The sequence below is a fragment of the Mobula birostris genome, chromosome 3, assembly GCF_030028105.1.
Source record: "Mobula birostris isolate sMobBir1 chromosome 3, sMobBir1.hap1, whole genome shotgun sequence".
Classification (NCBI taxonomy): domain Eukaryota; kingdom Metazoa; phylum Chordata; class Chondrichthyes; order Myliobatiformes; family Myliobatidae; genus Mobula; species Mobula birostris.
In genome coordinates this window covers 101,730,727-101,743,843 of record NC_092372.1, presented here as the reverse complement: position 1 = coordinate 101,743,843, position 13,117 = coordinate 101,730,727, and the positions used below count along the sequence as shown (strand labels likewise).

The 13,117-nt window shown below is 41.3% G+C and overlaps 1 protein-coding gene across 1 annotated transcript in view; it reads left to right on the top strand.

The window, feature by feature from the left end:
* Positions 1–13,117, top strand: part of bmp2k (BMP2 inducible kinase) — a 92,256-nt gene that overhangs the window by 1,252 nt on the left and 77,887 nt on the right. The gene's annotated exons all lie outside the window — the stretch shown is intronic.

Genomic DNA, 13,117 nt, shown 5'->3' with positions numbered 1-13,117 from the left:
CAATTAAATGCAAGAGCTGTTCATAAGAAATGTCACCCCAACCGTACGGACACAAAAAAATGCTTTTGTGCACCATTTTGGCACCCTGCTGCATAATGTGGCTGAGCTTTGTTTTGGATTAAAGTGGTTTCAGTACTACCTTTATTTGATACAGCATTTAGTTTATAGTTAACAAACTACTGTGAAAACCTGCCGTGTTATTCAATCTTAAACTTTTGACTTTATTTCTTAATTCCATGTTGCTTGTTTTTGTTGCAGCATAAATGTAGTTGTGACTAGCGTTGGCATATTTGCCTCATGATACCACATTAGTCCCCTCAACTGATTTCTCCTCAAGCTTTACTGGCTGGTTGACCACTATCCACGCACTTGAGTTGCAGTTCACCTACCTGCCTGCATACTTGACCACAACACCTTAGTAATGTATACAAGTGTTGGATTGTGGTAGGCATGGCAGGGAGAGTTTTTCTTCCTTCTTCCGTCTGCGTGAGATGTGGGACATTTGAGAAACTTTGAACTTTACTGTGCTCATGGACTTCTTCATCAAGTTATGGTATTGTTACACTGTTTGTAACTATATGTTATAATTATGTGGTTTTGTCAGTTTTTTTCAGTCTTGGTTTGTACTGCGTTTTGTGATATCACACCGGAGGAAATAATGTATCATTTCTTAATGCATGCATTACTAAATGACAATAGAAGAGGACTACGTGTCTTCATAATCATCATCATAAGTGGATTCTGGTTAATTGGGACAGTAGCTCATTTGGGACAACTCTAAGAACAAAAACTAAAAAAGAAAGTAGTAAGGATTCCCTTTGTTTATTTGGGACATTACATCACTTACATCAGGAGACCGTTGCCAAACTGTTTCTAACTAATGTCAGTTGTGTGCACTAGTGTGGCTGTTAGACACTACACCGTGCTTTGAGTGAACAGTTTTTAAATAGCTTCGGTTGCATGTGTTTGTGCTCATAAAGCATCACAGGTAGTTAGTGAGAAATAAGCAGTAAGACAATACAGAACTGTCTTGCTCACTGTGGTTTCAAGCATTTAAGCTTGGTGATGTCAGCAATGCCTCGAAATGGCTAATGAATCAATTTCACTACTTCAGGTTAAGATCTAAGAATTTGAAGGTATCCGCAGTCAGCTTGAATGTTACAATGAAAATGAAGATTTAGATGATGTAAATGTCGATGGGTTTGTATGAAAGCATCCATTATCTACATTAGGTGTCTGCACTGATTTTGTTCATTTACAGCAATCAAAAGAGCTTGTAGTGTACTCTGAGTGAATGCTTCCATCTATAACTATTTGGAACTAATACAGTTTTATAGTACTGTAGTAGTACAGGTATTGTTAGTACTCTAATTTGTGCTGTATTTTGTTTAAATACATAATTTGTCTTTTCTGGTGATTTATTTAAATATTTTTTAAACTATTTCCGTGATACTTTGTCTCATTGGAGCAGCTGCTTAATTGAGAATAAGTGTTCTGGCCCCAATGTGTCCTAATTAACCGGAATTCACTACTCTGTTAATTTTGCCCAATCAGTTAGATGAAATTTTCAGTCTTGATTGTAGTCCCGCAGTCAGTTATGTTAAGCTATCCAGGAAAAGTTCTGAAATCCCTTCCACAAACCCCATGCTCTTTTCAAGATCTTGACCAAATTCTGTTACACTATCCTTTGTTTACTAGATGTTGGTTTCTTAGCTCTTTTTGTGTATCTTGAAATTTTTATATTAACCGTACTGTTTTAATACAGGGTATTAGTGTTATAATGAGATGACCTGGTTTCCACACCTTGATAAGAACCTGTTTTAAAAAAAACTTAGTAATTTTCCCAAAGTGATCTACCTAGATTTTAGAAGCTTTAGCTTGAAAAACGCAAAGCTTCAATGGAAATTTGTGGTTGATGATATAGCCTGTTATTTGCATTTTTCTGTGAAGGGGGAAAATCCCTTGCATCAGCCAAGCTCAACTTTGAATATCCATTCATCAGGTATGACATCTGTTTATTTGTTGCCTCATTGGGCGAGTCTTAAAGAGTTTAAGTTTTGATTTTGGTCGCTGTCTCCTTTTGTGCATTTTTGTTCAGCACATACAAAGGACCTAGATATTTGTTTTTCTCTGGTTAAGTATAACAAAATGTTTCAGAATGAGTTTGGCTCTCATTGAGAGTAAACAGAATTTTGATATTATTGATGACACATGACAATGTATTCTGAGAAGTAAAAGAACAAGGCAGACAGACTGACTAAACTGGAAACTTACAATTACTACTATAGGGATTGCTGGCTATTAGTGAGCATTTAATGCTTGACAGGTACCTGATAAATTTGAAGTTAACACCAAGACTGTGGAGCATAGTGGGCAGTGAGGGAGGCTATTAAAGGTTGCCATGTGATCTTGACCAACTTGGAAGAAGGGCTGAAAAATGGTGGGTATGGTTAAATGCAGAGGTGAGCTGTTGCACTTGGGGAACACAGGCCAGGGAAAGACTTGCACAATGAGGGGTATGGCTCTGAGGTGTGCAGAAGAACACAGGGACCTGGGAATACAGATCCATTGAAAATGGCATTATCGGTTGTAGGGTAGTGAAGTGAACTTGTGGCACATTCTTCATCATTGTTATGTGCTGCGTTGTGTAACGAGGGCAATGATGGTCTTCATGACCATGAGTGTTTCTACAGAAGCGGTTTGCTATGATCTTCTGGGGCATTAACCTCCATATGTTAAGGCTTTGATTGTGGGAGTAGGGATGTTATGTTGGAAGTTGTACAAAATGTTGCTGAGGCCAATTTTGGAGTATTGAAAGAGGACGGAGAATATTTACCAGGATGTTGCATGTGCTTGAGAACCTGAATTATAGGGAAGGGTTCAATAGGTTAGGACCTTATTCCCTGAAGTGCAGGGGAATAGGGGAAGATCTTAATAGGGATGTACAAAAATAATGAGCGGTACAGATAGGTAAAACATACAGCTATTTCCCCTCAGGTTGGGCAAGACTAGAGCTAGAGGTTATAGGTTTAGGGTGAAAGATTAAATATTTAAGGCAAATTTGAGTGGCAGCTTTTTCAGTTGCGGTGGTGCAAGTGTGGAATGAGCTGCCAGCAGAACTGATAGATATGGGTTCAGTTGTCATATTAAAGAGAAATTTGGATAGGTACATGGATGGAGGTCTATGGACCGTAGTACGTGACTGTTTCTGTGCTGTAGTTCTAACTAAAACAATTGGATCATTTTTTACAGCACCATGTATTCTCTGTGTCACCCAAGTCACCATTTGCTATCATAATGCAGACATGAAATTTAGCTCTTACATTGCTGCTACTATGAATTACTACTAGGTATTGTACAGATGCAATAAATGATTTAAAAAAAAAAAACAAGAACTTTGCAAAGTCTCCTACTGCTCAATAACTTCCCAATTCTGCTAGATTCCTTGCCTCACTGCTTTCCTTCTTACACCAGACACTTGCCCTCCCAAGTAAATTGCTTGTCGCATGGTCCTAAACTTCAACAGTCATGTTTTCTATATTATGCTTGTAGATGGCACCCATGTTAAATCCTGAGATCAGTGCTACTGCAGGGTTTCTGATGTGTGTCAGAATGAAAGAAGGAGTTGTAGCAAAATGGAGTGGTTTCTTTTCGTGTGTACCTCTTAAGTCATCTGCCAGAAATGTTTCCTGCCAACTTTTATCTTTTACTGTAAAGATTTGTACAGAATTTGACTGCATTCATTTGCTATTATGAGGGAGTAGCAGTGTATGTTTTTAATGAAATTTACTTCTGTATGTAATTTTTGTAGTTGTGAAACTTTATTACTTTGTATACACACTATACAACTGGTACGAAACTGCTTTTGTTTTCTATTTCAGTTTTAGTTTGTCACCATTTTTTTTTCCTTTGTTATTTCCATTTTAAATGTCTTTTGCAGATCTTTGGTAGTGTTTCTTTCATGTTGTTCCCCCCCCCCTCAGATGTATCTTTAAATTGTTACATTGTTAAAATCAAAAATGGATTTGCTCATTATAAAATTTCAGAGTATCTATGTAAAGTAACACTGGGCTACGTAGTAATGTTTGATGGCAAGCAACATTAACCAGCAAATATAATGTGATTTTTTTTCTCTGGCAATTCCCCTATGCCGACTTGTATGGAGTCAGTTTGAAACTGCTTGCTTACTTGGATTACCCACATAGACTTTTTCTAGACTGAGAATGAAATCAGTAGATTATTAATTTAGAAGTTAGTTAATTTGGAATTGCAAAGATGAGAAGGCATATGTTGTTTCCTGTGCATGTGGAGAATGAATTTGTTACTCCGGATCAGATGTGGTGCAAAAAAACCACAAAGATAACACAATAAAATAAATTAAATGTACATCCATAAGATAGCTTGTATACATTGATTGTATGTCCTGAAAGTGACAAAGACACAGGAGTGTCTGCTGGCATTTATAGCGAGAGGATTCGAGTACAGGAGCAGGGAGGTACTACTGCAGTTGTACAAGGCCTTGGTGAGACCACACCTGGAGTATTGTGTGCAGTTTTGGTCCCCTAATCTGAGGAAAGACATCCTTGCCATAGAGGAAGTACAAAGAAGGTTCACCAGATTGATTCCTGGGATGGCAGGACTTTCATATGAAGAAAGACTGGATGAACTGGGCTTGTACTCGTTGGAATTTAGAAGATTGAGGGGGGATCTGATTGAAACGTATAAGATCCTAAAGGGATTGGACAGGCTAGATGCAGGAAGATTGTTCCCGATGTTGGGGAAGTCCAGAACGAGGGGCCACAGTTTGAGGATAGAGGGGAAGCCTTTTAGGACCGAGATTAGGAAAAACTTCTTCACACAGAGAGTGGTGAATCTGTGGAATTCTCTGCCACAGGAAAGAGTTGAGGCCAGTTCATTGGCTATATTTAAGAGGGAGTTAGATATGGCCCTTGTGGCTACGGGGGTCAGGGGGTATGGAGGGAAGGCTGGGGCGGGGTTCTGAGTTGGATGATCAGCCATGATCATAATAAATGGCGGTGCAGGCTCGAAGGGCCGAATGGCCTACTCCTGCACCTATTTTCTATGTTTCTATAAGATGACAAAGTGTTATTGTTGGGGATGTGGAGGTGTGGGTTAGTGGGTGGAAATGTTGATCAGCCTTGCCTTTTGGGGAAAGTAACTCTTTTTGAGTGTGGATGCCATGTAACCTCCTCCCTGATGGAAGAGGGACAAACAGTCCTTGAGCAGGGTCGGTGAGATCCTACATGATGTTACTGACCCTGTTCTGGCACCTTTCTGTATACATGTCCATGATGACGAGTAGGCTGGTGCTGATGATGCATTGGGCAGTTCTGACTATCTGTTGTAGAGCCTTCCTCTCCACCGTAGTTGAATTTCTGAACCAAGCAGTGACGCAGCTCTGTACTGCACATCTGTAGATTAATGGAGTATGGATGTGCACTGCTGATGTAAAGGGGCAGGGTGTGGTGATGCAACTTCTGCTAAATTCGATAAACATCTCCTTTGGTGTGGTGACATTAGGAAGAGATTATTTGCCTGGCACAAGGCCTCGAGCACTTCCACCTCTTGTCTGTGGGTCGTGTCATCATTGTTGGTGATGAGGCCCACCACTGTAGTGTCATCGGTGAACTTGACAATGTGATTACTTGGGTGTTTGGCCGTGCAGCCATGTGTGAGCAGAATCTATTGCAGTGGGCTCAGCACACAGCCCCTGGGGAAGTACCTGTGTTGTGGATGATGGGCAGGGAGGAGCAGTTGTGCATCCTGGCCGAGGTCTGTTCGTTTGCAGATTTAACACTCAGCCACACACTGGTGTATTTAGTCGGTGGAGTAGGAGCTTGTTCACCAATGTCTGTGGGACAATAGCATTGAATCTCAAACTGAAAGCCAGAAACAGCATTCTGACATAAGTGTCCTTGTATTCTAGGTGTGCCAGGCCTATGGCATCTATTGTAGAGTGGTCCTGTCAGTGAGCATGTTGAATGTCCAGACTGGCAGGAATGGAGTTTTTGATCTGTGCTATTTTTAGTAATTTCAAGCACTTCATGGTGATTGGTGTTAGTGCCACCAGGCAGTAGTCGTTTAGTTCCAGAATCCTTTGGTACAGGGAATGAATGTAGCTGATTTGAAGCATGTGGGGACAGCAGCCCAGATGAGAAGTTTTGAAGATGTCATTGAGCAGGTGTGCATGCTCTCTGAGCCCTTGGCCTGGGATGTTGTCTAGCCCGTCCACCTTACAGGGTGAACAGCACTGTCTGTAACAGTAGAAGACATGGGAAGGACTCTGCATAGTTCTGTTACAGATAATGGCTGCTCACACAGGAGAGGAGTAGCTTTCATGGCTAGCATTGTGTTGCATGCCTCGAAGTGTGCATAAAGTTTGTTTGGAGCATCAGGGCAGAGGTATCACTGGTGCAGTTGATGCTGTTTTTCCTTGCATAGTTAGTAATGTCCTTGATGCCCAGCCACATACACCAAGAATCATTATTGGACAAGTGTTCCTGAATTTTATATTGCACAGATGGTCTTTGTCCCCTTAACGCCTAAATTGAGTTCTCTCCTGGCTGCTGAGAGAACTGCTCTGTCACCAGTTTGAAGGCAGCAATGGGTTTTATTTTATTTGGGAGTGCACTGTCTTCAGTATGCATGTCTAGTTGGGCTGTGAGATGGCCATTCTTGATGTACCTACATCATCTGCACACTTACTGATGTAGCCAGTGACAGATGAGGCATATTCCTTGAGGTCTGTCTTCAATGTTCAAAGCAAAATTTGAGGACATGCATGTCACCATATGCAATCCTGAGACTCTTTTTCCTGCGGGCATACTCAGCAAATGTACAAAATAGTGATTGTAAACAGGATCAATGACAGAGCAAGAGCATAGAAGGCAACAAACTGCAAATGCATATATAGATAGAAATAAATAATAAGGCTTTTCATTCTAGGACGAGGGAGATGTCCCCCTTTTTTAAAGAAAGGGGCTTCCCTTCCTCCACTATCAACTCTGCTCTTAAACGCATCTCCCCCATTTCACGTACATCTGCTCCACTCCATCCTCCCGCCACCCCACTAGGAATAGGGTTCCCCTGGTCCTCACCTACCACCCCACCAGCCTCCGGGTCCAACATATTATTCTCCGTAACTTCCGCCACCTCCAACGGGATCCCACCACTAAGCACATCTTTCCCTCCCCCCCCCTCTGCATTCCGCAGGGATCGCTCCCTACACAACTCCCTTGTCCATTCGTCCCCCCCATCCCTCCCCACTGATCTCCCTCCTGGCACTTATCCTTGTAAGCGGAACAAGTGCTACACATGCCCCTACACTTCCTCCCTTACCACCATTCAGAGCCCCAAACAGTCCTTCCAGGTGAGGCGACACTTCACCTGTGAGTCAGCTGGGGTGATATACTGCGTCCGGTGCTCGCGATGTGGCCTTTTATATAGTGGCGAGACCCGACGCAGACTGGGAGACCGCTTTGCTGAACACCTACGCTCTGTCTGCCAGAGTAAGCAGGATCTCCCGGTGGCCACACATTTTAATTCCACATCCCATTCCTATTCTGACATGTCTATCCACGGCCTCCTCTACTGTAAAGATGAAGCCACACTCAGGTTGGAGGAACAACACCTTATATTCCGTCTGGGTAGCCTCCAACCTGATGGCATGAACATCGACTTCTCTAACTTCTGCTAATGCCCCACCTCCCCCTCGTACCCCATCTGTTATTTATTTTTATACACACATTCTTTCTCTCACTCTCCTTTTTCTCCCTCTGTCCCTCTGAATATACCCCTTGCCCATCCTCTGGGGCCCCCCCCCCCCCCGTCTTTCCTTTGCCAATCACCTGTCCAGCTCTTGGCTCCATCCCTCCCCCTCCTGTCTTCTCCTATCATTTTGGATCTCCCCCTCCCCCTTCCAACTTTCAAATCCCTTACTCACTCTTCCTTCAGTTAGTCCTGACGAAGGGTCTCGGCCTGAAACATCGACTGTACCTCTTCCTAGAGATGCTGCCTGGCCTGCTGCGTTCATCAGCAACTTTGATGTGTGTTGGTTGTATAAATAATAAGGGCATGGAATAACAAGGTAGACTCCTTAAAGTGAGATCAGTGGTTGTGGGAACATCTTGATAGAATGTGTAGTTATCCTCTTTTGTTCAAGAGCCTGATGTTTGAGGGTTAGTAACAGTTTTTGAACCTGGTGGTGTGAGTCCTGAAGCTCTTGTACCTTCTACTTGATGCCAGCTGTGAGAGAAGAGCAGGGCCTGGGTGGTGAGGATTACATTGTAACCAGAGATAGATGCGCAACGCTCTTCAGGTGCCGTACCAGTTTGAGCTTTGACTGCCATGGCCCACTCACTCCTGTTTCGGGTCAAGTGGATCAATTCATTGGTATTCATTTCCAGTTCTCTGGCTGCTGTCTCCATCATCATTTGTCTGTCTTCCTCTTGGTTCTCTTCAATCTTTCCCATAACTACCGTGCATTCTAACTCCTCTTTCCTAATCACATGTCTAATGACGTTACGTTGCCTTTTCGTGATCTCATACATTATTTCTCTTTTTGTGTTTGCTCTGTTCATGATATCCTTATTAGATATTCATTTCGTCCATGATATTCTTTGCGTCCTCCTCAAAAACCACATCTCTGCTGCTTCAATTTGTTTCGTCATGTTACGAGATATTGTCCAACATTTTGAGCCATATAACATAACTGGATAAAGATAACATTTCAGTACTCTGAGGCAGGTTGTCATGCCTAGTGTAGTATTGGTCAGTATACTCTTCATTATCGTAAAGGTGTCTTTTGCCATCCCTATTCTTCTTTTGACATCCATGTCGCACCTGCCATCTGATGTCACCCAGCTTCTTAAGTAGCAAAAGTTCTGTACTTGTTTTATGTCTTTCCCGTTTATTCTCAGCCTGCAGATAGGATTCTCTTTCTTTTAGGATATCACCATACATTCTGTCTTTTTGCAATTGATAGATAGACCCATTTTTGCACTTCCTTCAACAATTATATCAATTAAGTTTTGTAGTTCTTCTACCGAACTTGCAATTAACACAGCGTCATCTGCATATCTGAAATTATTGATGTTTTCACTGCCAACTTTGATTCCCAAAATGTCTCTTATTTTTTGTAATATTGTTTCACTGTACACATTAAATAAATTAGGGGAGAAAACACACCCTTATCTAATGCCTCTCTTGATTTTCGTAAACTGACTCACTTCTCCATCTATTCTTACAGTGGCAGTTTGTTCCCAGTACATATCTCTGATTAGGCTGAGGTCTTTTGAATCTAGATCTAGAGTTTTCTGTAATATTTCAAATAAATTATGCTTCACTTTATCAAATGCTTTTGTGTAGATGATAAAACAAACAAATCTTTTTGCATTTGAATAGCTCGTTCTGATAGTATCCTTAACATCAATATCATGATTCTTGTACCTTTGTCTTTCACAAAACCATATTGTTGTTTACCTATTTTAGCTTGTACTGTAGCCATTGACATTTGAGGCCCTAGCTCATCTGCCTTCTCCGTCATAAGTTCAGTTGCTGAACCTGCCGGATCTGCCGATGGCCTTCGCTCGTATCCTGAGCAGGAACCCTTGCAGGTGCTACCGTTCCGGGTCAGAGCGGCCCTGGGAGCAATGAATGACTAAGGGGTAACTCCACTTTCCCCAAAGCTCTGAAAGTCCCCAATCAGAGCCTTATCACCGGTTGCAGTATAGAGTCATACCCAGGACTGACACATTCTGTACACTTGAAATAAGCTTACAAGCAAGTTTTCCACAAATTCCTTCAAACCTGGTCGATTCAAACAGAAAATTGAATGAGGGTCATCAGGTTTCTTGATCCTACAGCTGATGTGCATTTTCTTTATAAACTTATCAACCTTGTGGTTTCCGTAGATGCTATTGGGAAGTTTTCCTCAACTCGTTGTGTTTTCTAATTGTCCAATATTTTTCACTCCTCATTTTCAACAACCCATTAGTTAAAAATATTAGCCTTTTGTGTATGGTATAGTAAGTTGCTTCAAGATCAGTTTATCCCACAGGCAGATGAACATGAAGCCGTTTCAAATGCATCAGTTTTTTTAAATGTTTTACTAATCGATTGAAAGCCTGAATTTGAAAGACGCTTTGGAACTTAATTATTTTCCTGATAGATGTGTTTGGATTTATAGGTGTGTACACAAATTACTTCCGCTACATAACTTAGTATAGTCATCATAACTACTTTTGAAGCCTGTAATGTTTATTTGGCTGACAATATAGCTGCTGGTTATAAGTAGTGTTTTTCCTGCTGCTATTGTAAATAATTAATCTTAATTGAAGTCGCCGTTAATAGAATCATTTTAAACCATAGAGGATGATGTTTTCTACTTGCTGGTTTCATATCTCAGTGGCAAAAACCAAACCAATGAGAGTGAATCCATAAGACCGTAAGATATAGGAGCAGAATTAAGCCATTTGGCCCATCGAGTCTGCTCTGCCATTTCATCATGGTTGATCCATTTTCCCTCTCAGCCCCAATCTCCTGACTTCTGCCTGTATCCCTTCACATCCTGACTGATCAAGAATCTATCAACCACTGCCTTAAATGCACCCAATGACTTGGCCTCCATCGCCACTTGTGGTAACGAACTCCACAGACTCTCCACTCTCTGGCTAAACAAATTCCTTCTCATCTCCATTCTAAACAGACATTCCTCTATTTTGAGGCAGTGTCCTCTGGTCTTCAACTCTCCCATCATAGGAAACATCCTCTCCACATCCACTCCATTGAGGCCTTTCAATATTTGATAGGTTCCATTGAGTCACCCTTCATTCTTCTGAATTCCAGTGAGTGGTGGCCCAGAGCTATCAAACACTCTTCAAATGACATGTCTTTCAATTCCAGAATTACTTTCATGAAACACACTTAAAAGTTGCTGGTGACGCAGCAGGCCAGGCAACATCTTTAGGAAGAGGTGCAGTCGACGTTTCAGGCCGAGACCCTTCATCAGACCCTTCATTGTTCCAATAGCTTCCTTTGATATACTGTCATTCAGGCAAATTCTGGGTGGAGGGTCAGGAATACCATCGCACACAGATGTAGAAAGATTCTTCATTACTGTTTCTGTAACAGTTTTGTTGACCAGTCAGGGCTATTAGTCCTGAGCTCAAACCTTGAACCTCTTGGTCTGGATTCTACCCTTTGACCTCTTTGGCATGGTGACCCTATCAAGAGCTAAAGCATAAACCCTGACTCCAACCAACATAGTCCTCTGGGTCACTGAGGTTTGCTAGCCTCCAAACCACAACTAGATTGTGGTCCTCTTGGAGGTATCCCTGATCACCTGTATCACATTCCCTCACTGAAAAGCTATCTCCTGGTTTTGAATCATTGACTGGACAACCTAAACAAGTATATGCTAAATGGTAGTTAATAATCACGTTGATCATACTCTAAATCTGCACAAGCAAACTGAGGTTAATAACAAATTAGACATCCCACTTTGGCTTGCTTGTAGCATTTTCTTATTTTCAACCCTTAAAAAATGGAAGGATATGGGTCAGCGTCTACAGAAAGTTGTGCCTTAATGGAAGCAAAATGTAACACTTTGTATTTGTGCATTGCTGCATTGCATCACTGCATCTAAAAAATCTCTCATGCAATGAAATCTCTTGAAGTGCAGTATGTTTACAAAAGAGACAAATGCCTCCAGAAGTCATACAGTATTTTGTGTTTGAGGAATAGCACAAGACAGCTCAGATATTGTTTTAATTAGGCCCTCTTGTAACAATAAAATGCTTTAATTCCTAAAGGAACATGGTAATTTTTGTGTACTGATCGAATTACTAAAATTTAGATAACTTGGATGTGACTCTCAAGTTTTAAGGGATACAGTGTTTCAAAGTGCTTAGTTTTAAAGTTGTCCTATGGTTAAAGCAAATATCTACACTTGTAAAATCAAATTTGCCTCTTTTAGTGGTACTGCTGGCTTCTCATGTAGTACCTACATCAAATTGTCCAAGTTCTACTATCTTGCATTTGTTCACCCTTACTTGGAACTTGGGTAAATGACCACACAAATCCTAATTAATTCAAACTACTTGCATCAACTTAGTGTATCAATGGAAGCAAGTTATGTTGACCCCCAGGTCAACAATTCCTGAATGCTATTGTTCCCCTCCTACCATTACTCACTCAAACTAATTTTTCAACTTGCAACACTGAAAGAGGGGACTTCCTGTTGGTCAAACAATTAATCCTGCTCTCTGCCCCAGACTTGAGGACCTTCCTTGTGATAGTAAGTCACTGGAGTTTGCTGCTCTACCCCTGAAACTGTTATTTTTTCTCTTATTGGTTCTCCACTGTTACATTTTTATGCTGTTGGTTCTGATTTATCAGATTAGCCTCTGTCCAGTGAGTCCGAAGGGTTTAAGTTGGACAATGTGATGCCAATCTGAATTCAATATGCTAATGGACTCTCAATGGAATATAGCCCTACAATCTCAGAGATGTAAAGGGTGATGTACAGTGATCATAACCTTTTGTCCTATTTCCAACTCCCTAAGTTTTGTTTGCACAACAAAATAAACTATACTGTGTTATTTATTTCGTCCCATGTTATGGGCTGCAGTGCAATGGGCTTCCTTTAATGATGTAGCTCAGTTATTGTACCCATTTATATTGTTCTCAAAGAGTACTGTGATCTTTGCCTTTACTTTTAGTCCATGTGTAATAACATTCCAGTAGCCAGCTAGAGTACACATTGGATCCTTCTGTCCTGTCAATTATGCTGACCATATTGCTGTATGAGATTGAAAATTTTGCATATAACTTGTATGTAACTATCCTGAGTAGAAATTAACCACGTTTACTGAAGCTGTTGGTGCAGATTCTAATTCTGAGTGGTGTCCATTTGCAAATTAGACCATAAGACAAAGGAGCAGAAGTCGGCCATTCGGCCCATCGAGTCTGCTCCGCCATTTAATCATGAGCTGATCCATTCTCCCATCTAGTCCCACTCCCCCGCCTTCTCACCATAACCTTTGATGCCCTGGCTACTCAGTTACCTATCAATCTCTGCCTTAAATACACCCAATGT